The 23569-nt window shown below is 52.3% G+C and overlaps 1 protein-coding gene across 3 annotated transcripts in view; it reads right to left on the bottom strand.

The window, feature by feature from the left end:
- FAM110A (family with sequence similarity 110 member A) overlaps positions 1-23569 on the bottom strand; it is a 152911-nt gene that overhangs the window by 96125 nt on the left and 33217 nt on the right. For all 3 annotated transcript variants that reach the window (XR_007462103.1, XM_049651012.1, XM_049651013.1), the window contains exon 2: positions 17058-17196. The gene's annotated coding sequence lies outside the window, so the exon portion shown is untranslated. The remainder of the gene's footprint in view (positions 1-17057; positions 17197-23569) is intronic.

The following is a 23569-nucleotide window of genomic DNA, read 5'->3' as shown; positions in this document are numbered from 1 at the left end:
AGCTGGGTCCTAGGGCGTGGGAGATAGGGTGCACAGGGGGTAGATCTCTAAGCCCAGGATTGCAGCCTTCACTGCTCCAGGAATGGGGTGTTCTGGTGGGGGCGGGAGGGAGGGGTCCAGCAGGTGGGGTCCACACATGATCAGCTGCCTTGCTTTGTTTTTATCTACAGCTCTAATTGCCCGCTGAACCTCAAGTCTTATGTGTTTCTCTTATTTCTCATCCACCTCCCAAACCGGACTGGGACTCCGTGAGGGCAGAGCCAACAGCTTCTGCTTTGCTCACGCCGGCCTCATCTGGTGGTGCGACTGCGGGCTCTGTGCACAGCAAGGGCTCCGTCAGTGCTGCCGGTGGTGTGCCTGGACCAAGGTGCTTCTCCGGCCCCATGTGCAGGGATTCTTTGGACACTGGGTCACACCCTCCATGAGAACTAGCGAAGACGGTGGGTGAATCGTCTACCCACAGACCGGCACGCGGCTGCAGGCGCGTCCCAAGGACCTCAGACACCCACCTCTCCACTCTGCCCAGCCCCAACCCCAAGCTCTGCAGAGGCCACACATTTTGACCTCATGCCCAGGCGCGGCTCTACCCCACCGCGCAGGAGAGTGATGAAACTCAAGGGCCTCTTTCCGGCACCGTCTCTTAGCCATCAGTTTTCAACTGTGGCCCTGTGCCCATCCAGGAAAAACCACAGGAAATACCAAGAGCCAACACCTGTGAGCACTTGCTGTGCACCCAGCGCTGCACCAACCTGGTCCATCACCTCTGTACCGCTGGGCACAGAGTCCTTTTCTGACACACAACCTCACATAGTGGGCAGGGAGCATTTTCTGAACCCCATTCTGCACCCCCTGCCATTGGCCTCCACAATAGCCTCGGATTTACCCTCCATTTGGGACCCGGGTTCTCAACATTACCGGAATCAGGCTGCCTTTTTGAGGCTGGGTCAACGGTTGGCAAAGCCCCAGGAAAATGCACAAAGAGGCACGATGCATCACACAAATTCCCGGGGACTCTCCCTCCCACCCTCCATCCGCCTCCACCACCACTCTAGCCATTGGAGCCTGCAGACCCCCGAGCCAAGAGCCAGACCTGGGGAACACACACCTGGGGAACAGGATGGGTGGCCGGGTCCCCTCTTTTGGACACTGCCGGGAAGCCCCTCCCCATTCCTTCGCGCCCCCCCTTCTTCATTACTACCTCACTGCTTAATTGGGCGGCCCCGCGAGCGTGTGTGTGTGTGTGTGTGTGTGTGTGTGTGTGTGTGTGTCTGGGGGCTCGGGGGCGTCACTCCTCACACATGGGGCGGCCGGGTGGAGTGGGGGTGCTGGCTCCCTGCCCAGGAGCGGGACCCCTCCCCCCAGCCCCCGGCCGCTGGAGGATTGTGCAGCTCAAACAGATGGACCGAGCCGAAGGGGCGGGGGCGCGCTGACGGGGTGCGAGACGGCAGCGCGGCGGCCGGGCCTCCCGGCGCCCTGACAAAGGCGGGGGCCTGCGGCGCGGGGCGCCTTATCAGCGCGAGCAGACCGGGCGGCCGGGCGGGCGCCCGCGGCCCGCGTGCAGGCGCACAAAGGCCCGGGGCCGCGCGGGGGGGCGGGGGGCGGGGGGCGCGAAGATTAATTGCCCAATCAAGTAGTCGGCGCGGGGCGGGGGCGGGGCCGCGGCCCCTGGGGACGCGGGGCGACGCATAATGAAGTGTGCAAAAAGTTAATTTGCTCCGCGACTCGCTGCTCGCCACAATCAAAGACGGGCGGCGAGGAGGGGAGCAGGGAGGAGTGTGCCCCCCCACCCCCCGCCGCCCCAGCTTGCGATGGGGGGGGGGCGCGCGGGGGCAAGGAACCGGGCACCCCCCCCACACACACACACACCCCAGCGTGGGAGGGAAGCATAGATCTCCAGATGAGCTTTCGACCCCCCAGACCCCCACTTCCGCCTGCCGTGTGTCCCCCGCGGGCCCCGTCCAGGCCGCTCTCCTGCGCGCACAATGGTTGACATTTCTGGAGCGCTCGCTCTGGGCCGGGCACCGCGCCAAGCGCTTCCTGGTGTGATCTCTGGTCTCGCAACCTGAGGAGGTAGGGCTAGTGAGCTGAGCATCCCGTTTTGCAGAGGAGGAGCCCGGGGGCACAGACATGCTAAGGAAGTGCCCCAAGGTCACACGCAGGACCCTTACCGGGCCGAAGCTGTAGGTGGAAAATGATGCGGTGGAAAGTGTCAAAGCCCAAATACACCCGATAATGTGGAGGGGTGATTTCATTCAAGCTATTGCAAGTAGGGAGGGCACCCAGGATCCCAAGAGCAGGATGTCTAGGCAGGGTGGGTTCTCCTTAGATTTACAGGGAGGAGCACACAGGTCACAGGCGGGGAATTTAGAGCTAGGATTGTCTTGCAATGGGGGGGGGGGAAGGCTCCTTGGTCAGCTGAACGGTTAAATGTTTGTTTCCACTTTCAGATGGGACAAACAGTTCTAATCTCAGCTAGTGAACCATGAGACAAAGAATGGGAAAGTGGGGGGTTGGCTTGAACAGCAGGTGCAGGCAAAAGGAGAAAGGTCACAGGCAAACAAGGAAGTCATCTGAGTCTTAGGAGAGAAAGATGGACAAGGGTCTTGTCTAAGTCACGTGAGGAAGGTGGTTGCTTGTGGTAAACCATTTCTCTGAACAGAGAAGAGTAGTGGAATTTCAGAAAACAAAGGTTGGGGGGATTTCTTAGCCGTCACTGTTTTCCAGGAGCACAGGGCTTGGGTCAAGTTTAACAGTGTCAAAAGGTTGGCGGATAGTGTAGCTAGAGGCCTGGCACCCTGATGGCTTTGAGCCACTGCCTGGGGAGGAACTCATCCTCGGCAAATAGAAATGCCCTTTTAGTCATTTCCCTGGGCATGTGACCTTAGATAAGGGAGCGATAGTATCCCACCTTACAGGATACTAGATCAGGGACAGCACGCCCGGTAACACAAAGCAAAGCACCTAGAACACGGTAGGTGCTCAATTAATGTTACCCATCAGTACGACTATTTTCTCAAAAAGTGTGGTGTCACGATTTGAATTCAAGCTGTCTGGGTTCAGAGACTGCAAGCTTACTGTCCCCTCTACTTCCAGACCTCCATGTATTGATTCAGTCCTCAAACTCCCAAACACATCCCAAACCTGTGTCCCCGGCACTGGGTGATCTGATAAATAAAGGAGCAGACCCTGGACAGTCCACCCCACTGTGAGGCAGGCCAGCCCTAAATGGACAGTGGCACAAGAGCCACGGCGGCCATGATGGCTCAGGGGAAGCACCAAACCAGGGTTTAAGGACAGTTTGGGGGTCCTGGAGGCTGTGTCCCAAATGTCCACAGACCAGTTGGCACAGGGGAGCAGCAGCCCCTTCAGACTCCTGGAGAAGTGGCTTCCAGGATGGATTCACCTCCCGGCACTGACTGGCGACTCCTGAGTCCCGGTTCTCTGACCCACTGCCCAGGCCTGTGCCTGGGCCCAGGCAGGATCAGGGGATTAGGGAGAGAGCCCTCGAGGGTGACAGGAGCCAGGCTGGCCGGAAAGAGGCAGGGTTACAACCAAACCAAGATATCGGGGCCCCTGATCATAATAATGAAAGAAAGAAAGAAAAAAGGGACGCATGTTCGGCAATGCCCAGGGACCAGGACTGCTGCCCTGTTACCAAAAATGTCGAAGCTCTCGACTCTGCAAATTAGCATAAAACATGCTGTTTTGCATCGATTTGCATGTCATTTGCATGCTAATGACTCGATGCCACAATGCACCCAGTCCCCTAAGCAGCTTCTGGTCCTTGCTTTTCTCCTAGCCCCTGCCCCTTGCCTTGCACTGAGAAAACCAGAAAATCTGGGTTCTAAGCTAGGCTGGGCGACTTATTCCCTGTGGGGCCCAGGCTAGTCCCTGCCTCTCTCTTAGTCTCAGTTTCCCTGACTGTGAGCTCAAGGAGACAAACTGAGCAAGGGCTTTCAAATTATGCTCCAGTCGCCCCCTTGGGAGCTGCAGACACAGAGACGGGGGAGCAGGTGGGGCAGGCGCCCCCCTCCCATCCCTTTCGAACAGCTGGGGCTCTGAGTAAAATTTCTCTTCAGCAATGCAGAGCTTCTCTGTTCCAAACAAAGACCAAAAGTTTACAAACAAACGGACTTAGTTGTCTCCGGCAAGTCTTTCCAGCACAACCTTCTCTAAAGACTTGAACAGCAGTAACAATCAGAGTTAAATGTAGCCCGTATCATGCGGCAGATCCTGTTCCAAGCAACAGAGACACATAACTCTATCTTGACGCAACCCTGGAAATAAATACCGTTACTATACCCCCCATTTTATAGGTGGGTCAATTGAGGCACCAAAAGGTTGAGTAACTTAGCTAAGTTCAAACAGTCACCGGATGGGAGAGCGAAGAGTCAGTCTGGCTCTAGAATTTACACCATGGGTTTCGCCAGGTCAACTCTGCCATTGTACAGATGAAATTGAGGCTCAGAGAGGGAGAGAGCATTTCTAAGCATAGCCGCTAAACTGGCACTTGAACCTTGCTTCCTGACTGAGCCCCCAGGCTCTCTGTCAAGGGGAAGGGTGGCCAGAGAAGGGAAGGCTGCGATTTCAAAGATGCTCAAGGCACTTCTCTCTTGGTCCCGTGGACTTGCCAGGACGAAGGATGGTTTCTTCCCCGGCCATCCCCAGAGCCTGCTTCCTCCTCCTCGGCCACCCTAGTGCCAGCTGGTTAGACTTCAGGGAATGGTCTCCAGAACCAGCCAGCACGAGCCCCTAAATCAAGGCAGCCAGCAGGCTAGTGAGAGCACCAGGTATGCCCGTCAGAGCTGGCACACAATGCCCTGCCCGGCGGTGCAGGTGGAGGCACCGCCGAGGGGGACTCCACTGCAGGGGGCTGCGGGGGGCTTTCTCTCTGCAGAGGCAGGCGTGCCAGGCCAGCAGGCGCTCAGCCCCTACCCTTTGGGGATCCGGCTGGGAAGCCCCAGGTGCAGATGTGACTGGCCTCCCAGAGCGGTGCCCCGCAGGGGGCTGGTCATCGCTCTCTCTGTTCGGTGCCCCTCGATGGCTTTCTCAAGCCCCTTCCCTCCTGCCAACCTCTCCCTCTGAACTGCCCCCTCCCACCCTGCTCTGACCACCCTGGCCTTCTCTCAGCTCCTCCCATGCCCCGAGCTCTGTCCTACCTCTGCACCTCTGCATGTGCTGGTGCCTCTACCTGGAATACCCTGCTGTGTTGCCTAGTCACCCCATCTAAGGTTGACTACCACTGCCCCCCCCCCGCCCGCCCCCCACTCCCTGGCACTTAACCGTCTTTTCTTCTCGGCCGTTATTTCAATCTGAATGTATCTGGCTTATTTACGTGCCTCCTCATGTAGTGCCCGTCTCCACCCTTAGACTCTCACTCCAGGAGAGTCAGGACTGTGTCTGTCTTACAGAAATAGAGGTCCCCAAGAAATATTTGTGGGAGGAATGAAAAAGGAGGGAAGCCGGTAGCTGCTGCTGATTTGTTCGGTTCGTGTTGGTCTCGCCCTCCCCCCATCCCTGCCCTAGAGCATCAGCTGCACGAGAGGCAGGGATTTATATGCCTGTTCTCTTCATGGCTGTGATCCCAGGAGTTAACACAGTGCTTGGTACCCAGTAGGTGCTCAGTAAATATCTGTTGCATGAATGAGCCAAGCGTGCAAGGGTCTCGCAGAGATGGGGTGCCGCTGATGGGGTGTAGGACCCTGGGCAGGTTCCTTCCCTCCGGAGACTTCTGTCTCCCCATCTGAAAGCTGGACTGTGGAATCCCCGCCACTTTCAGCAGGGCCCATTCCAGGGCCGCTGTGAGGATGAAAATGAGAAAATGTACGTAGGCACCGGGCACGCAGTAGGGGTTTTATAACCACAGCCCTATAGTCATTAACTGCCTCTGTAGCTAATCCTGCCGGGTTATTTGGATTTCCCCAATGACCAGACCACAAGGGAAACCCCAGGTGTGGGTGGGGGTGGGCACGGTTTGAGTTCAGCGGCGGAGCGGGATTGGGGGTGAGGCTGGAGAGGTGGGCTACGGTGAGATTGGGCAGACAGCCCTGGGAACTTAATGGAGAGGTCACCTTTATCCTGGAAGCAGACAGAGCTAGGGAACGATTTTCAGCAGCAGAGTAAAATGATCTGGTCTGATTTTCAAAACACTCACTCTGGCTGCCAGGTTGCCGGGTAGGGCGGGTGGCTCCCCATGCTCATTACCTCCCTTCCCCCCCGCCCCAGTATTAGAACCTCTAGATAGAGCTGGGCATGTGGACACCCAGAATCAAGACCACACTAACTCTCGTAGTTAGTGGTATAGCCGTGTGTCTCCAGTCCAGCCAAGAGGAGTAAGGAGACTACCCACCTGCAATTTCTGGGAGAGGTCCTCGAGGAGAGAGGGAATATTCTTTGCCTCTTCCTCCTTCCCTCTGGCTGGAATGTCAACATGATAGCTGGAGAATGTGCAGCTACTTTGGACCACGAGGTGTTGAGGATGGTGGAACAAGACAGAAGAAGGGCCTGGGTCCCAGGGGATTGAGGACCCATCTTGTCAGCCTAGGGCTGCCTGCCTCCAGACCATTCATAAGAAAGAGAAATCAGTGTTTGTCTCCTGTAAGTCACTCTTCTTTTGGGCTCTCTGCCACTTATGGCCAATTCCAAAACGAACAGGTCCGGTTAGCACAAATGATCTCGGAGCTCTGTGGCCTACCTCCAGGGGAATGGGGGAGAGGACTCTGCTGGTCTTCTTTTTTGAAGTTTATTTATTTATTTTGAGAGAGAGAGAGCGTGTAAGCAAGGGAGGGGCAGAGAGAAAGAGGGAGGGAGAATCCCAAGCAGGTTCCACACTGTCAGTGCAGAGCCCCACACAGAGCTCAAACTCACAAGCCACAAGATCATGACCTGAGCTGAAGTTGGATGCTTAACTAGCTGAGCCACCCAGGTGCCCCTCTGCTGGCCTTCGATGTCCTGCTCACAATAGCCCTGAAGCTCCTGGCCCAGGCTGCCTGGATCAGCCCAACTGGCTGGCGTCCCTGGCTGGACCCAGCTGGGACAGGTGCAGAGCTCCTGCGGGCGAAGCTTTGTTGTTGTTGTTTGAGAGAGAGAGAGAGCATGAGCAGGGAAGGGGCAGGCCCCATACTGTCAGCATGGAGCTGGACACGAGGCTCAAACTCACGGATCGTGAGATCACAACCTGAGCCGAGATCAAGAGTCGGACGCTTAACCGACTGAGCCACCCAGGCTCCCTGACCCAAGAGAGCTTCTTAGTGTCCTCTCTTGATCTCACAAATCACCTCAGTGCCTTCCCACAGTCCCCCAGGACCCTCAAGACGACATCCAGTCACCTCTGGCCCATCAGGTTTTGTAGGACATGGCATGATTCTTCAGGGCACAGCTTCCAAGTCAGATTCACAAACACATATCCCGGCTTTTGAGAGCCCTGTGACTTCGGGGGCGCCTGGGTGGCTCAGTCGGTTAAGCATCCGACTTCGGCTCAGGTCACGATCTCGCTGCCCGTGAGTTCGAGCCCCGCGTCGGGCTCTGAATTGACAGCTCAGAGCCTGCAGCCTGTTTCAGATTCTGTGTCTCCCTGTCTCTCTGCCCTTCCCCCACTCATGCCCTCTCTCTCTCTCTCTCTCTCTCTCTCTGCAAAAGTAAATAGACATTAGAAAAAAAATTAAAAAGATCTCTGTGACTTCGGGCAACTTCCCGAAGCATTTTGGGTCTTAATTCCATTAGCTACGAAATGGAGGTGATTGGAACAACAGCTTGCTATTGTTGTAGAGTTTCAGTGAGGCAGTGTGGGGGTTCCTGCTATTTACTGATGCGTAACAACCCCCAAAACACAGTGTTGTCAAGACGTTCCTCGTGCTCACGGATTCTTAGGGGTCTGGAACTCACACAAGGCACACCGGACCTGACTTCCTTCTGTTCTACGGTGGCCGGGGCCTCAGCTGGACAGAGGTGACCCCCCCCCCCCGGGGGGCCGGCCTCATCTAGACGCGTCTTCCCTTACATGTCTGGCCATCGAGACTAGTTCAGCTGAAGCTATTGGCCGGAGCACCCACGTGTGGAGTCTCCTGGAGTCCTGAGCTTCCTCGCAGCATGGCTGCTGGGTTCCAAGAGTGAGTGTCCCCCGAATGCAAGCAGAAGTGACATGGCCACTTCCAAACACAGCGAGAACACAGACCCCACTTCTTGACGAGAAGACTATCATGGCTTTTGGAGCCATAATTTGAAACAGGTTATACAACACCTGTCCCATCATGAGCCCTCATTAAATGTTAACTGGGACGGGTGGCAGTGGTATGAGATCAGGGCGCGGTGCTATTTGCGTTGAAACAGTCATATCAGGTGACACTAGGCATCTGAGGGGTTAATGCAGGAGGCGCCGGGCGAGGTCTCTGGAACCAAACAGGCTCTGGAAAGATAGAGCTTGGATAAGAGCTAACAGGTCTCGGGTGCTTACTAGACGCCAGGCGCTGAGCCAAGCACCTTCCGTGCACGATCTCGTATAATCCAGCAAGCAATCCAAGAGGTAGGTCCTAGCATTGTGCCCATTAATTGATGAGGAGTCAGAGGCTCAGAGAGGCAAAGGGTCTTGCCCGAGGCCACACAGCGAGGAAGGGGCAGGATTTGAACTCAGGCAGTGTGGTGTCAGAGCCCGTGCGCACTTCCCAAGACTAAGCTGGGCAGTAGCCAGCCTGCCAGGTGGAACAGGCCGTCCTGACTGTTTGGTGACAGACAGGGAGGGCTTGTACTGCTGGACGGAGAGCCAGGACCAGGAGGTTTGTCAGCTGCAAGCCCACAGTCACAGGCTGGGGGAATGGGGCCAAGACCTCCGTCTGGAGGGGTGGAGGCGGGAGGGAGTGAAGAGAACCCAAAGAGCAAGGCAGAGCCCCCCTCCAGAAGCAGCAAAGCACTAAGGGATGAAAATAAAGCCCCAGGATCACGTGGGGCCCTGACCTCTGTTCCTGGAGCCCCCATCAGGCCATCACTGGTCCCCCACCTGGAGCAGAGCTCAGCCAGTTCCTGGAGGTCAGGAGGCCTCAGCTGGAGGGGGAGGAGCAGGAGGGCGGGGAGGGGGACACCACTCAATACAACAGCCAGGAAAGGTCACAGAGGGGACTCCCAACAGTGCGGGGGTCTATAATGGCAACCAGCACACCTGCAGGGGCTCCAGACGGCTCTCCCTAGTGCCCTCTGGCCTTGACTTTTCTTCTGACTGCTCTCCTTCCTCCCTTCTCGCCTTATTTCCATCCAGCCCCCCGCTTCCATTTGTCCTTCTTGCCTTCTATCCCTTCTTCCATTCCTTTCTTTCCCTCCCTTCTTCACACTTTCCTTGTTCCTTCCTTCTCTCCTTCCTTCCATTCCTTCCCCCATTTTGAAATCTCGCAGGGAGAAGCTGCACCCCCCGAAGGCAGGGAGCAGCCCGGTCTGAACAGAGTCATGACCACGGACTTCACCACGACGCCTAAGCCATCACAAAACTAGTCTTAGCAATGCCATGCGTCTGGGACGAGTGATGACCTCCTTCATCACTCGCAAAATCAGGTGTCCCAGAGCACCTGAGTAGCCTGAGCATTACTGGGAGGTGGCTTCGGGGGGGGGGGGTACTGGATTAGGAGCCGGTTCACCTTGGACGAATTGCAAGCCCCTCTGAGCCTTGGTTTTCTTGGCTGAAACAACTTCATGGGTTAAGGAGAGAGTTAGACAGGACGGCACACGCTTGTACTTGGTCACAGGAGTGTTTCTGCCTTGCCCGTCCCTCGCTGGCACAGGCCTATGACCTTTCTCCCAGGCCCGTGGGGCAGAGCCAACTCCCAGCTGACGTTGGCAAGCGGCTGGGGGGGGTGGACCAGCAGGCTGTCAGGCCCGGCCTTGTGCCCAGAGAACCTTCTGTGCCACTGTTCCTCAGCCAGGCAGGCCCAACCCACTGGCCACTTCCCGTGCCCCTGGCAGGACAGGGCTATAGGCCCCTCCTCGCCTGTATCTCGCTCAGCTGACCATGGTGGCCACCCTCCTCCCCCCAGGCCCTGGAAACAGAAGTCTCCAATATAAATGCAAATTCACTGCAGTCCCCAGTCTCAGGCTGGCAGCTCCAGCATGTGCTGTAGGCTGGGGACAGGAGCTGACACTGGCCCAGAGGAGATAAGGCACTTCTGGGCCACCCCCGCCCCCGGCCCTGCCCACTCCTCAGCCTGTCAGCTCCACAAACACCCCAGGGAGCCCCAGCCCTTCCTCTCTGCTGCCCCATAAGGCCTGTATGCAAAGCACCGTCCCCCCTCACTGCAGTCAAGAAGGGCCACAGCCATCCTCAAATGGTGACAATGTTCCACCCTCCTGCCCTCTCCGCAAGCAGAATGGAGAAAAGGCAGGTGACATGGGGGCTAATTTCTACCACACCCTCCGGCGGGCTCAGGGCCACCACTAGCCCATAGCATTCCTATCTGTGAATCAGAAACAGACAGCCCTTCTTCCTGGTACAAGGCAACCCCTCCACAGGGCTCCAGGCAGCCTCTTAGCCCCCAGCTGGGCAGCCTTGAGCCCCGCACAACCTGCACAATTGTAAGCCACAGCTCGGGGCGCCTGGGGGGCTCAGTTGGTTAAGCGTCCAACTCTTGGTTTTAGTTCAGGTCATAATCTCAGTTTGTGAGTTTGAGCCCCGCATTGGGCTTTGCAGTGACAGCACGGAGCCTGCTTGGGATTCTCTGTCTCCCTCTCTCTGCCCCTCCCTCACTTGCTCTCTATCTCTTTCTCTCAAAATGAATAAATAAATATTAAAACAAATAAACAAACAAACAACAACAACAACAACAACAACAAAACCCAGAAGGTAAGCCACAGCTCTTAGCAGGACCCATCTCACCTTTGGGACTTGGTTTCTCCCCACCTAGAGAGACCTCCAAGCATTGCACAAACCCACTTAGGTTGAGCCCTTGGAATTAGACGGGGTGGTTCCTTGGGTGAGACCTCTTCCAGCTCCAATAACCTATCATCCTTCCATTCCTAGGTCTGAGACATTCCGACCCATAAGCCACAACTTCCAGAATGCTTAACAAAGGAGCAAGGCATCTCTGGCAGAAACATTCTATGATCCACACGAGATAGAAGTTGGGGTGGGTTTGGAGTCATGAGCAGGGCTCTCAAATGGCCTGGACTCCAATCCGCTACAATCTGGCTCCAGAATGTCACCTCCTCAGAGAAGCCTCCGCTGGCGGCCTCCTATGGGGCAATTCCTTCCCCTTCTCCAGAGACTATATCATATTCCCTGCTGGTTTTCTTCATGGCATCTATTGTTATGTGAAATTATCTCACTCATTTATGCCTTCCGTGGTTACTTTCCGTCTCTCCCCTCTCCCTTACTAGAATTCAAGTTTCTATAAGAGCAGGTGCCGTGAATCAGTAGCTCCTTCCTCAACGCTTTCTGGGGAGTAACGACGGATCCCCTGACATGGTTAGTGTAAGGCGTTCATCAAGACAGCCAAAGGTGCTTAGCAGAGAGCTGGCACCCAGTAAGCACTCAATAAATGCTAATGGCTGTTGTTATCATTATCATGAAAGAGCTGTGGGTGTCCTGGTCCCAGAGGTCCAAATCCCGACACACTCTTATGTCAGGGACCAAGCCATCCTCCCCCACTTACTCACCCCATGACCACAGGCAAATGGCTGCTTCTCGTTCTCAATTTCCCTCTGTCAAGTGATGTGTCATTGCCAGAAACGTCACCAAGTCGCTCTGAGTGTCGAATGACGCCGAGAGGGAAACACACTTTTTAGTCCCTAAATATGATTTCAATATGGGGTGCCTGGGTGGCTCAGTGGGTTGAGCGTCCGACTTCGGCTCAGGTCATGATCTCGGGGTCCATGGGTTCGAGCCCCGCGTCGGGCTCTGTGCTGACAGCTCAGAGCCTGGAGCCTGTTTCGGATTCTGTGTCTCCCTCTCTCTGACCCTCCCCCGTTCATGCTCTGTCTCTCTCTGTCTCAAAAATAAATAAAAACGTTAAAAAAATAAATAAATAAAATAAACAAGTAAATAAAGCCAGTTCATGCTAATGAGAAACTATGGAGCCCTGCCATTAATAAAAATTAGCATCCTGATATAGGGCACCTGGCTTAGTTGGTTAAGCAACTGACTCTTGATCTCAGGTCAGGTCTTGATCGCAGGGTCATAAGTTCAAGCCCCCTGTTGGCTCTACATAAATAAATAAATAAATAAATAAATAAATAGGTGATTGTAAGAAGAGGATATATGTTGATAATCGCTAAAATAAACGCTTAAGTATTAAAAGTCTGATACCTCCAGCCAGATGGGAGATCTGATCCAAAGTTTTCACGCTCTCGAGCTGAGAGTTCTCTGGGGCACTTTTTTTTTTTTAATTATTCCTTTGGTCACCGGGCCAGACCTTTCCTGAGAACCATACATGCTCAGCCCCGGTGGCAACAGCCTTAAGTGAGAGCATTTCCGGCCTTCAATGCACAAAGGTCCACTTGAGGTAGCAACTTTCTCCCTCCCAAATACAATTAATTGGCAGGGAATCATCACCCAAGCTGGCCTCCCTGGGCATTTCTTGGCTCTCTTCTCTCAGCACCCCCTAATAAAGGTGTCTCCCCTGTGGAGGTGTGGGAAGGGAGAGAGGGAGTCAAGTCTGTGTTTGCCAGGGTGACGATCTCCATGCACACCATTGCAACTGAACATGCCCACTAACCACTCCCGCTCAAACACACAGTCTCCAGGACCCCCTACCCAGTGCCATCCGTCTGTTTTGCTGATTCTTCACTTTGGAGAAGGGCAATTTAACACAATGGCTTATTGTTTCCGGGAAAGGACTCGGAAGGGAGACCTCTGGCAAATTTGGTAAAATGTATCCTTTGATTGGATGGGCAATTTCTGTCCTAGGATTTTATCCGGAAGAAATCGGCATGAACGTGGAAAACCACAACAGCTGCACGATGTTCTTGGCAGCACTGTTGATAAGAGAGAAAAGTTGCAAAAAAAAACCCCTGAATGTTCATCAATAGGAGATTCAGTAAATACATACGATAGTCCACATGATGAGCAATGATGCAACCATTTACCGATGAGGCTGTAAAATACTTAGACACGGAAAATGTTCATGTATATTATTAAGTAGAAAAGTAGCTACAAAAGAGAATGTACAAGATGTCCCTTTTAAAATATACATACATATGCATTGTAGAAAGATTGGGATGGATTTGAGTAAGAGAGGATTTCGTAAACGGGAAACAAAAAGTCCAGACCATAAAGGCAAATCTTTTCTTTCATGTTTTTTTCACATTTATTTATTTTTGAGACAGAGAGAGAGCATGAACAGGGGAGGGTCAGAGAAAGAGGGAGACACAGAATCGGAAACAGGCTCCAGGCTCTGAGCTGTCAGCACAGAGCCCGACGCGGGGCTCGAACCCATGGACCGCGAGATCATGACCTGAGCCGAAGTCGGACGCTTAACCGACTGAGCCACCCAGGCACCCCAAGGCAAATCTTTTCTTAATATTTATTTGTTTATTTCGAGAGAGAAAGAGCGAGCGCATTCACACGGGAGCATGGGAGGGGCCGAGAGAGGGCGAGAGAGAGAATCCCAAGCAGCGCAGAGCCTCACAAACCATGAGATCATGACCTGAGCTGAAATCAGTGTGACGTTTAACCGACTGAGCCACCCAGGTGCCCCATAAAGGCAAATATTAATAAATTAATCTCCATTAGAATTAATACTCTGTTCAAAAGTCACAGTAAAAAAAGTGAAAATGGTAAGTCACAAGCTGGGAAAAGTTTGTAACAGTCTGACTGACAAAGATCAGGCTCGAAATATATACAGAGCACCTACAAGTCAGTAAGACGATCAAGGAGAACAGACTCTAGATTTGAACAGACATAAAGAACAGAAAACATGAACAGCCAATAAACATACAAAAAGATGCTCAACCTCTTGGTAATTAGCAAAATCCAAATTAAAAGTTCGTTTTATGTCTACTAGATCGGCAAAACTCCCAAAGCTGGAAAAATCCCCAGTTTGATCCCTCGGGTGGCACAAGGAGGATTCTGGGACACTGGTGATGGGGGGGGGGGTCAGTTTGTACAACCACTTTGAAGAACAACTTGGCGTTATTTTGCACTCACTCTACAACCCTGCAATCCCATCCCTGGGGACATTCCAGAGAAGCTTGTATGTGTGCACAGGAGATGTGGAGCGACAGCGTTCAAACTGGCAGGACTGAGCCCCTCCTTCCGCTCCCTGCCCTCGGGCACCTGAGAAATTCTTCTTCCTTCCACCCGGGTCTTCTGACTTCCTCTGGACAGCGGTGGGCAATGTTTGCCCTAGGGGCTGGGGCTTTAACTCTCCCACACTTCACCTGGTGGGACCCAGCCCTGTTGGCCAGTCACTGGGCAAGCCAGACCCCCTGCTCATCACCTGAGTGGAAGCAGGGAGACAGCCGTGACTGTCCTGGGGACCAGGGAGAGGCCAAGAGCGCCCGGAGGGTGTCAGGAAAAGTGGCAGGGTGACAGTTCATGCAAATAATAGACTCCTCTCTGCAGTGCAAAAGGAGGGGCAGCTCCATCTGGGCCAATCGGAAGCATCCAAGACAAATCGCCAAGGGGAAAAAAGCAGGCAGATCAGCTACCATCGTGAAAAGGGGGGATTCAGGTGTACATCAACACATGATCACTTGTATGTGGCAAAACGCTTCTGAGGACAGGAGATTGGCCTTGGGGGGGGGGGGGGGGGGGCAGGGGGGGGGGGGGGGGGGCCAGGCCTCACCGCGTCCCCTTTTGTGCATTTTTTTAAATTTTTTTTTTAATTTTCTTTTTTAACGTTTATTTATTTTTGAGACAGAGAGAGACAGAGCATGAATGGGGGAGGGTCAGAGAGAGGGAGACACAGAATCCGAAACAGGCTCCAGGCTCTGAGCTGTCAGCACAGAGCCCGACGAGGGGCTCGAACTCACGGACCGTGAGATCATGACCCGAGCTGAAGTCGGCCGCCTAACCGGCTGAGCCACCCAGGCGCCCCCCCTTTTTTGTGCATTTTTATTTTGTACCTTGCACGTGCTACTATGGAAAACGGAGTAAAAACTGGACACGAGCTGCAGTCACGTGAAATGTGACACACACAGAACTATTATGAGAGTTGAATTAGTTGCTGATCACCAGGTGACATGACGTCACTCCCAGACGATTAATGTGCATTGTTCTCAACTTCAGAGAAGGTGTTGTTGTTTTCTTTTTGAAAACATTTTCCAGCCAACTTTTCTCGGTTTCAGACTTTTCCACGGACCCTTGAAGAGCCTGTGGCTTTCCTGCACTGTGCCTGCTGGGCCAAATGCATGGAGTAGATCCATTCATCACCCATGCCCGGCGGCCCACCAGCTCCCCAAGGGCCACCGGTAGGTACGAACTCCTTTGACTTAAATCATCTATTGGGTCCCACCCCGAGGTTGCTCTTCAGTTCAAGCGAGTCCAAGGGAAATAGGCATGACCCTCCCCTTCCTCAGGAGCCAAAATGCACAAGGTCACTTTCTGGACCTCAGTTACCCATCTCCACCTCAGACACTTGCTTTCGCCTGCCCCTCACCCCCTTGCTCACTTCTCCAGCCACACTGATCCCTTGTTCTTCCGACCCTGCTCTGTGTGGGCCGAAATCCAAGATGTCCCCCAACACTCCCAGCCCTCCCTTCAACCCCCCGCAGATGAACATGCCCAGCATAATGCCCTGGACTGGGCGCGTGCTGGCATTTACTCCCGTGATTAGGTTATGATATACGGCACGGGTGGTCAGACTTGTGACTTACAGAACCGTGAGCTAAATGGGTACTGTTTTAAGCCACTAAGTTAATGGAAATTCGTTACACGATAATAGAAATTAATACACATGCCCGGCTGGCTCCACTCTGGCCTTTCGTGTGCTGGATCCCTCAGCCTGGAAGGCTCTCCCCACAGATATTCACAGGGCTCACTCCCTCCCTTTACCCAGGTCTTTGTTCAAACATCCTCTCCCAGAGAGGCCGGCCTGACCACATCATTTAGAGGAGCACCGTCCTTTTATTTCCTATTCCCCCTCCCACTTTATTTTTGAGTCTATCCCTTACCACTCCCTGACATTATATGGTTTCAGCGTCATCTGAATAACTTTTTTTTTTAGCTTTTTACCTTGAAATAATTTAAAACTTACAGAACAGTTACAAACATTACACAAAGAATTCTTACATATCCCTCGCCCAGAACCCCCAAATGTTGACATTTAAACACGTTTGCTTTATCATTCTCTTTGTATAGAGAGATTTTTTCTGAGCCATTTGAGAGTAAGTTGATGACCTGATTCCCCATGGCCCCCAAATACTTTAGTCTGTAGTTCCTAGAAACAAGGAAATTCTCCTGCATGAGCACAGCAAAATTGGAAAAATCAGGAATTCGCTGCTGACACGTTACCACTGTCAAATGTTCAGATCCCAGCCAAGTGCTATCAACTCTCCCCAAAATAACATTTTTTTTTGAAGTTTTATTTATTTTGAGATAGAGAGACAGAACAGAGGAGGGGCAGAAAGAGAGGGAGAGACAGAGAATCCCAAGCAGGCTCTGCACCGTCAGCACAGAGCCTAACGCAGGGCTCGAACGCACAAACCGTGAGGTCATGACCTGAGCTGAAGTCAGACATTTAACCGACTGAGCCACCCAGGCACCCCAAGCATAACATCTTTTTTTTTTAATTTTTTTTTAACGTTTATTTATTTTTGAGACAGAGAGAGACAGAGCATGAACAGGGGAGGAGCAGAGAGAGAGGGAGACACAGAATCCGAAACAGGCTCCAGGCTCTGAGCTGTCAGCACAGAGCCTGACGCGGGGCTCGAACTCACGGACTGTGAGATCATGACCTGAGCCGAAGTCAGACGCTTAACTGACCAAGCCACCCAAGAGCCCCTCCAAGCATAGCATCTTTGATGATAAACAAAAAGATTCGTCCAGAAATACTCACTGTATTCAGTTGTCTTACCTCTTTTATCTCCTTTCATCCGGAACAGTCCCTCAGTTTTTCCATCCCTTTCATTATCTTGACACTTACCAAGATTACAGGCCAGTTATTTCGTAGAAGTTTCCTCAGTTGGAGTTCGTCCAGTCGCTCCTCCTGATCAGATTTAGGTTTTGCGTCTTTGGCAGGAACATCGCAGAAGTGACGCGGTGCTCTTCTCTGTGCAGGTCGCCTGAAAGCACACGACAGTTTGTCCTGTAACAGGTGATGCCACCTGCTACCTTCGATCGCTTGATTAGGGTCCTACCTGCCCTGTTTCTCACCGTCAAGGTACCCTCCTCCTCTGTAATTAATGGGTTATCTTGGGGGGGTGGGTATTTTAAGACTATGTATATGCTCTGTCCCCAACAAATTTTCACAGAGTAGTTTTTATCTTAGCACCCAGCAATGATTCTGCCAGAGTCGGTTATTACCATAATATTTCCATCCTTCCTTCTACATTTGTTATTACACATTCTACTCTGAGAAAGAGCTTTCTCCTCCTTCATGCATGCGTGTGTGTGTGCGTGTGTGTGTGTGTGTGTATGTATGCATATGATATCAGTGTGGATTCACTATTTTTACTCAATGGATTATAATCTATTATGGTCATTATTTTGATTCTCAAATTGTCCCAGATTTGGCCAGTAGCTCCTACGCTCTTTTGACATGTTCCTAGTATTACTTGAGCAGTTCTAGATGTTTCAGGCTCACTATGTACTTTCCAGGCCCCAGCCCTCAAATCAGACTTCTCCCCAAGGAGCCCTGGTTTCGTACAATGGAGGATGCTATGTTAAGACACCAAGATCTGGGGGCGCCTGGGTGGCTCAGTCAGTTAAGCATTCAACTTCGGCTCAGGTCATGATCTCACAGTTTGTGGGTTCAAGCCCTGCGTCGGGCTCTGTGCTGACAGCCCGGAGCCTGGCTCCTGCTTAGGATTCTGTGTCTCCCTCTCTCTCTCTGCCCTCCCCCACTTGTGTTCTGTCTCTCTCTCTCTCTCAAAAATGAATAAACATTAAAAAAGAATGTTTTTAAAAAGACACCAAGATCGGGGTGCTAGGAGTACTCATTGCTACGTGGATATGAGTGCTCTTGGGCTTTCTTTGTGGACAGAGCTGGGAAACACACGTATTACATGTATGCATCTCACCCACACGTGGGCACACAGGCATCTCTGCTTCTCTGCCTCTGTTTTTCAGAGCCAGGAGTTTACCCTGATGGCTCCAACTCCATTCCAGCACCACAGAGGTCACTCTAGCCTTTGCTGTCACCACGTTTATAATTCCCTTCTCCGACAGTGAGAAACCTAGCTCTCATTTTCCTCAATATATTCATTTGTTCAACACCCCCCACCCCGTCCCATAGAGCCCCGGCCTCACTCACGGCTCCCCTGCTTGGCCCCCTACCCTACCGTTCACCTCCAACAAATTTTGGGAAACAGAAGGAAGGAGGAGGAAAGAGGAAGCCGAATTTGTTTTGACCTAGTAATACATTCACTTGGTACAAAAGAAAAACGATAGGAAAGTATACAATGAAAAGTCTCCCTGTCTACCCCGTTGCTCATTCCAATCTAACTCCTCCCCATAGGTAACAAGCATTATTGGTTTGTTACATACACAAGCTAATATAAAGATGTTTTTTATTTCCTCTCTTCTCCACAAAATATTCCTCATACTCCTTTTATCTGTCAATAGTTCTTGGAGATCTTTCCGTATTCGTGCGTAAAAAGTGGTCTCATCCTTTTGTGGCCGGGTAGCATTCCTTTGGCTACTCTATTTAATCAGTTCACCAATAATCGACATTTAGATGGCATCTAAGGTTTCGTTAGGCCCAACAAGACCGCAATAAAGAAACCGGAATGTATTCACGTTGCATGTGTCCAGACACATCCATTAAATAAATTTTTAGAAGCGGGGTCACTGATGTGATCTGACATGTTGGTGTTTAACGATTAAAGTCTGTCTCGGGAAAGATAAATACTCTAGGATTTCACTTATATGTCGAATCTAAAAAAACCCAAACTCAGATACAGAGAACAGATTCATAAGGAAGGGGGTGGGAGGCAGTGAAGGGGTCAATGATACAAATTTCCAGTTATCAGATAAATAAGTTTTAGGGATGTAATGTACAGCATGGTGACCACAGTTAATGGCACTGTATTGTATATTTGAAATTTGCTAAGAGAATAAACCTTACAAGTTCTCATCCCAAGAAAAAAATAAATAAATAAAGTCTGTCTCCCCTCTTGGAAGAGGAAAGGGACTCTGTTCTAGTGACTGCTATTTTCCCAGCACGAGGAACTGCTAGACTATGGTAGGCGTGCAACAAACAATGTGTTCGATAAATGAATGAATGACCGATGCCCTCGGGCTTTGCAGTTGACCGTCTCTGGAGTGTAGGGAGCCCTCACTGTGTGCCCGGTGCTGTGCATCGTGGTGCCGATCCTCCACACTTCCCCGTGAGGAAGGCACAGTTTTGACAGCCCCACTTTACAGATGAGAGCGCTGAGGCCCAGAGAGGGAGCACAGCTGAGCTGACGTCACACAGCTAGTCAACAGCCAAGCCACAGTTCCCACCCAGCGAGCCAGACTCCGGAGCCACTAACAATCTCACCCACTGCTCCCAACACATCTCTTCTCCCCCCCACACACACACACTTAGCTCAGTCCTCCAGTCCCACCTGGACCCCTCATCTTGCCTCACACGCTTCCCTGGACCTAGCTACTTCTTCTCAGCCTCACCCCCAACCAAAGGCGTCTGCTGCCCGCCCTCGGCCAACGCGGGACAGGACCAAGGAGAAGAGCTGTCATTTCCATACAGCTGTCCCCGGGAGCCAGGCCTTGCCTAAGCCCCCCCATTTTCCCTGAAAAGGCTGAATTGTCTTGGCCGTTTGGGGGGCACCTCTCGGCACAGGCCGGGCTGCCTGGGCAGGGCCTGGCTGGGCTATTATCCTACATTATCTCACTCCCCTGCTCCTGAAAAGAGCCAGTGACTGCTCGCCCCCCCTCAGCCCTCCCCTGCTCGCTCCTGTCTTTTACACTTAATTACCTCACTCATTACCCCGCAGCCTGCAGAGGCCGGACCACAACTGGGGCGTGAGTAATCCCCGCATCACACACCCAGCCAGCCGGCCAGCAAGGAGCAAATTGCTCACACAGCCCATAAATAAAGGAACAGGGCCCACTCAGGCCTTCAGAGCAGAAGGACTTCGTGGCTGCTGCCGTGAGGGGCAGGCAGTGGCCCCAGCTTCCCAGTTGGCCTTTGCCGGCCCTGGTGAGATGGTCTCCACCTCCCCCACCCCAGACGGGCGACCTTGAACTTCCCCAGGCCACTGAAGTCATAGCTCAGTGCCTCTGACAAATGAGACAGCAGGGGCCCTCACCCCTTCCTCATCACAGCCCGGAAACTGTCCAGGCGCGTCTTCCAGGCTTCCTACGTGACCCCTCCAGCCATGCACCTACCCCTGGCAGTGGGGACCCACCAAGTCCCCAGCTTGTCCTCTTTCTCCCCCAGCTCCTTTGCATGTGCCACCACTCCTGCTTCCTGAACACTCTTCCTCATCACCCAAGGGCCTGCTTAATTCCTACTCACTTGAAAGGTCACTGCCTCTGGAGAGCTTCCTTGACCCCTCTAGGCCGGGTCAGGGACATCATGGACTTTCTTCAGTCAAAGCATCAAGCCATTATATTGTCACTGCCTTTTCGCTTGTGTCCTTTGAAGAAAGGACTGAGGGGCACCTGGGTGGCTCAGTCGGTTAAGCGGCCGACTTCAGCTCAAGTCACGATCTCACGGTCCATGAGTTCAAGACCCGCATCGGGCTCTGTGCTGACGGCTCAGAGCCTGGAGCTTGTTTCAGATTCTGTGTCTCCCTCTCTCTCTGACCCTCCCCCGTTCATGCTCTGTCTCTCTCTGTCTCAAAAATAAAATAAAAAATGTTTAAAAAAAAAAGAAGAAGAAGAAGAAAAGACTGAGTCTTCTCCATCTCTTTGTCCAGTGCCCGGCCCAGGTCCTGGCACATGACTGGCCCATTTACTAGGCACTAAGTAAAAGCGAGTAAGAGAATGAATGAATAAGTGAATGAATGAGGTGACGAAGGGTAAGTTCCATGTGCTGGATGAAGGGGTTTGGGCCCCTTGTTCCTGTGCCATGGGCTTCTCACTCCAATATGCCACAGGCTCCCCCCTGTCCAGGGCATCTGAGCTCATGAGGGATGATGGATGAACCGGGATGCATGGCCCCAGGACCTCTCTGGGGCTGAAATTTCCTTCTTTTATGAGGTCAGGCTCAGACTCCTTCCCTCGTATCACCTTGGGAAACACCAGCTTCTCGCCTCTGGCATGAGATAGTCCAGCCTTGGCCCAGAAGTAGCCCGCACAACCTTTTCTCCATCAACTTAAAGGCTTCTGCTGATTCACCACCTCCCACATTACCCCAGGGAGGCTGGCACAGGAGCTGGCCGTGTGGTAGGCTTCTCTTGCCTGGAGGACTTCACCTCACCCTCCTGCTTCCTTCCCGGATCCAGGATAAGGAAGGGAACTTGGAAAGGTAGCTGGGAGGGAGTTCCCAAAACCTGAGAGGCCAGAGTTCATGGAATCCTTTGATATCTGGTAAATCCTATGGACCCTTTCGCAGAATTATGTCTTCAAATTAATAAAATAAATTAATTAAGAAAATAAAATGCGTAGTATTACAAAAGAAACCAATTACACTCAAAGAGTTATCAAAATATTAAAAACAAGTCTGCATTATAGTAATATATGTATTTATTTACTATGCATTATAACGCAGGGTCTAGAAAATCACCATTGTAATTTCCCAGTCCTGATGAGTGTAAATGATATTTCAAGATATCTGGAACAGCTGTAAGGCGATAAGAAAATATGTGTGGTTTCTATTAGTGACAAAGTCACTGGTCCCACCAATACCACTGTGGTCTGTTGCCTGCATTCATCACTGAAGGATTAAGAAATTTCCGATAAAGGCTAGTGGAATTAAAGGCATAATACTTTTCCTCTCCAAGTCAATGACGGACCTGAACTCTTTCTGTGGAGTGCCTTTGACAGCAAGTGACAAGTGCATCAGGAGCATGCTAGCACTTCCCTTCCCGTATCTTGGCAGACATCCTTAATCAATTTTAGCAGTCTTTTCCACTAAACCCAAGCTCAGTCCCAGAATCTCCTGCAACCCCAGGCTCCAAGCGACTGCTACCAACCAATCAAAGTGGGCTCTTGAGCTGCAATCAATTGGTCACTCCTGGGGGGCAGGGAAGGTGTGGTGCTCTTGTGAGCAGGAGATGGGGGAGGGGGGGAAGGGGCCCCTGGGTGGCTCAGTCAGTGAAGCGTCTGACTTCAGCTCTCGGGTCATGATCTCACAGCTCGTGAGTTCGAGCCCCGCAGCGGGCTCTGTGCTAACAGCTCAGAGCCTGGAGCCTCCTTCCGATTCTCTGCCCCTCACCCTGCTCGCGCTCTGTCTCTCTCTCTCTCTCTCTCAAAAATAAATAAACATTAGAAGATGGAGAGGGAAGGGGGAGGTAACAGGACGTTTAGCAACAACACAGGGAGGGAGCTTGATCTGAGCTCATGACAGGGATGGACAGTCCGGGCTGGGTCACGTCGTGGACATATTTGTTCATGTCATGAACGTGTACTGAGACTTTTTGCTGAGCCACGCTGTGGAGCCGGGGACACAAATGTGAACAACCCAAGACCCCTGCCTTTAGAGCGAGGACAGCGCCAGGAACTGAGTGCCTGCATATGCCCTTTGGGCCATCCTGGGCCGGAAGGATAGTCTGTAGGATTCCACCCAACCTGAGAAAAACATTAGTTTTTTCAGACAATCGAGGGGCTGCTGAATCATCCAGGATCCATGGCAGCAAACATGCTTGAAGAATCTCCAAGACGGTCAGAAACCAGGACTGAAGCCTTCATGTCAAGGAGGGAACAAAAAAAAAAAAAAAAAAAAAAAAAAAAGCCCCAGACCGGGCAGAATCCCTAGTCCTAGGGAGACGTCACTGCTGACACCGGGGAGGCCCTGAGGCCAGAGCTCACACTGCTGACTCCAATTCCAGATGTTGACACTCAGACCTTTGTCCCTGCTGCTTTCGGACACTCAATGTAAAGGCTGCCACACTCCAGCCAGAATGGCAAGTGGCTAGCCTGGGACACGTGACTGCTGTGGCTGCAGAGGAAGCAGGGACGTCCAGTAGGGACTCCTCTAGTGAAAAGAGGGGACTCATGAGTCAAGGGTGATGGAAGGTGCTGGGTGGCTACAAGGAAGGTCACCTGTCCACTCCAGCCCCCCAAGGATCAGGTGCTTCTGCTGTGCCCAGCTCTGTGCTCAGGACTTTCTCTGGATTACGTGCGTTAATCATCTCAGCTCTCTGGAGAGAGATACCCATTTCACAGATGAGAATAGTGGTGCTTGCAGGAGTTAAGTCCCTTACCCCATCCTTTTAACTGTTCCACAGAGGTGGAATAGGAGCAAGTCATTACCCGCTTTGAAGCTGAACTAGGCCACTGAGCTGTAGATGCCACCAGTCCTGGGATCTGTAGGATTCCAGACCGAAG

Source organism: Panthera uncia (genome assembly GCF_023721935.1).
Source record: "Panthera uncia isolate 11264 chromosome A3 unlocalized genomic scaffold, Puncia_PCG_1.0 HiC_scaffold_11, whole genome shotgun sequence".
Classification (NCBI taxonomy): domain Eukaryota; kingdom Metazoa; phylum Chordata; class Mammalia; order Carnivora; family Felidae; genus Panthera; species Panthera uncia.
The sequence above is the reverse complement of the archived record's forward strand: the minus strand, read 5'-3'. Positions and strand labels throughout refer to the sequence as shown.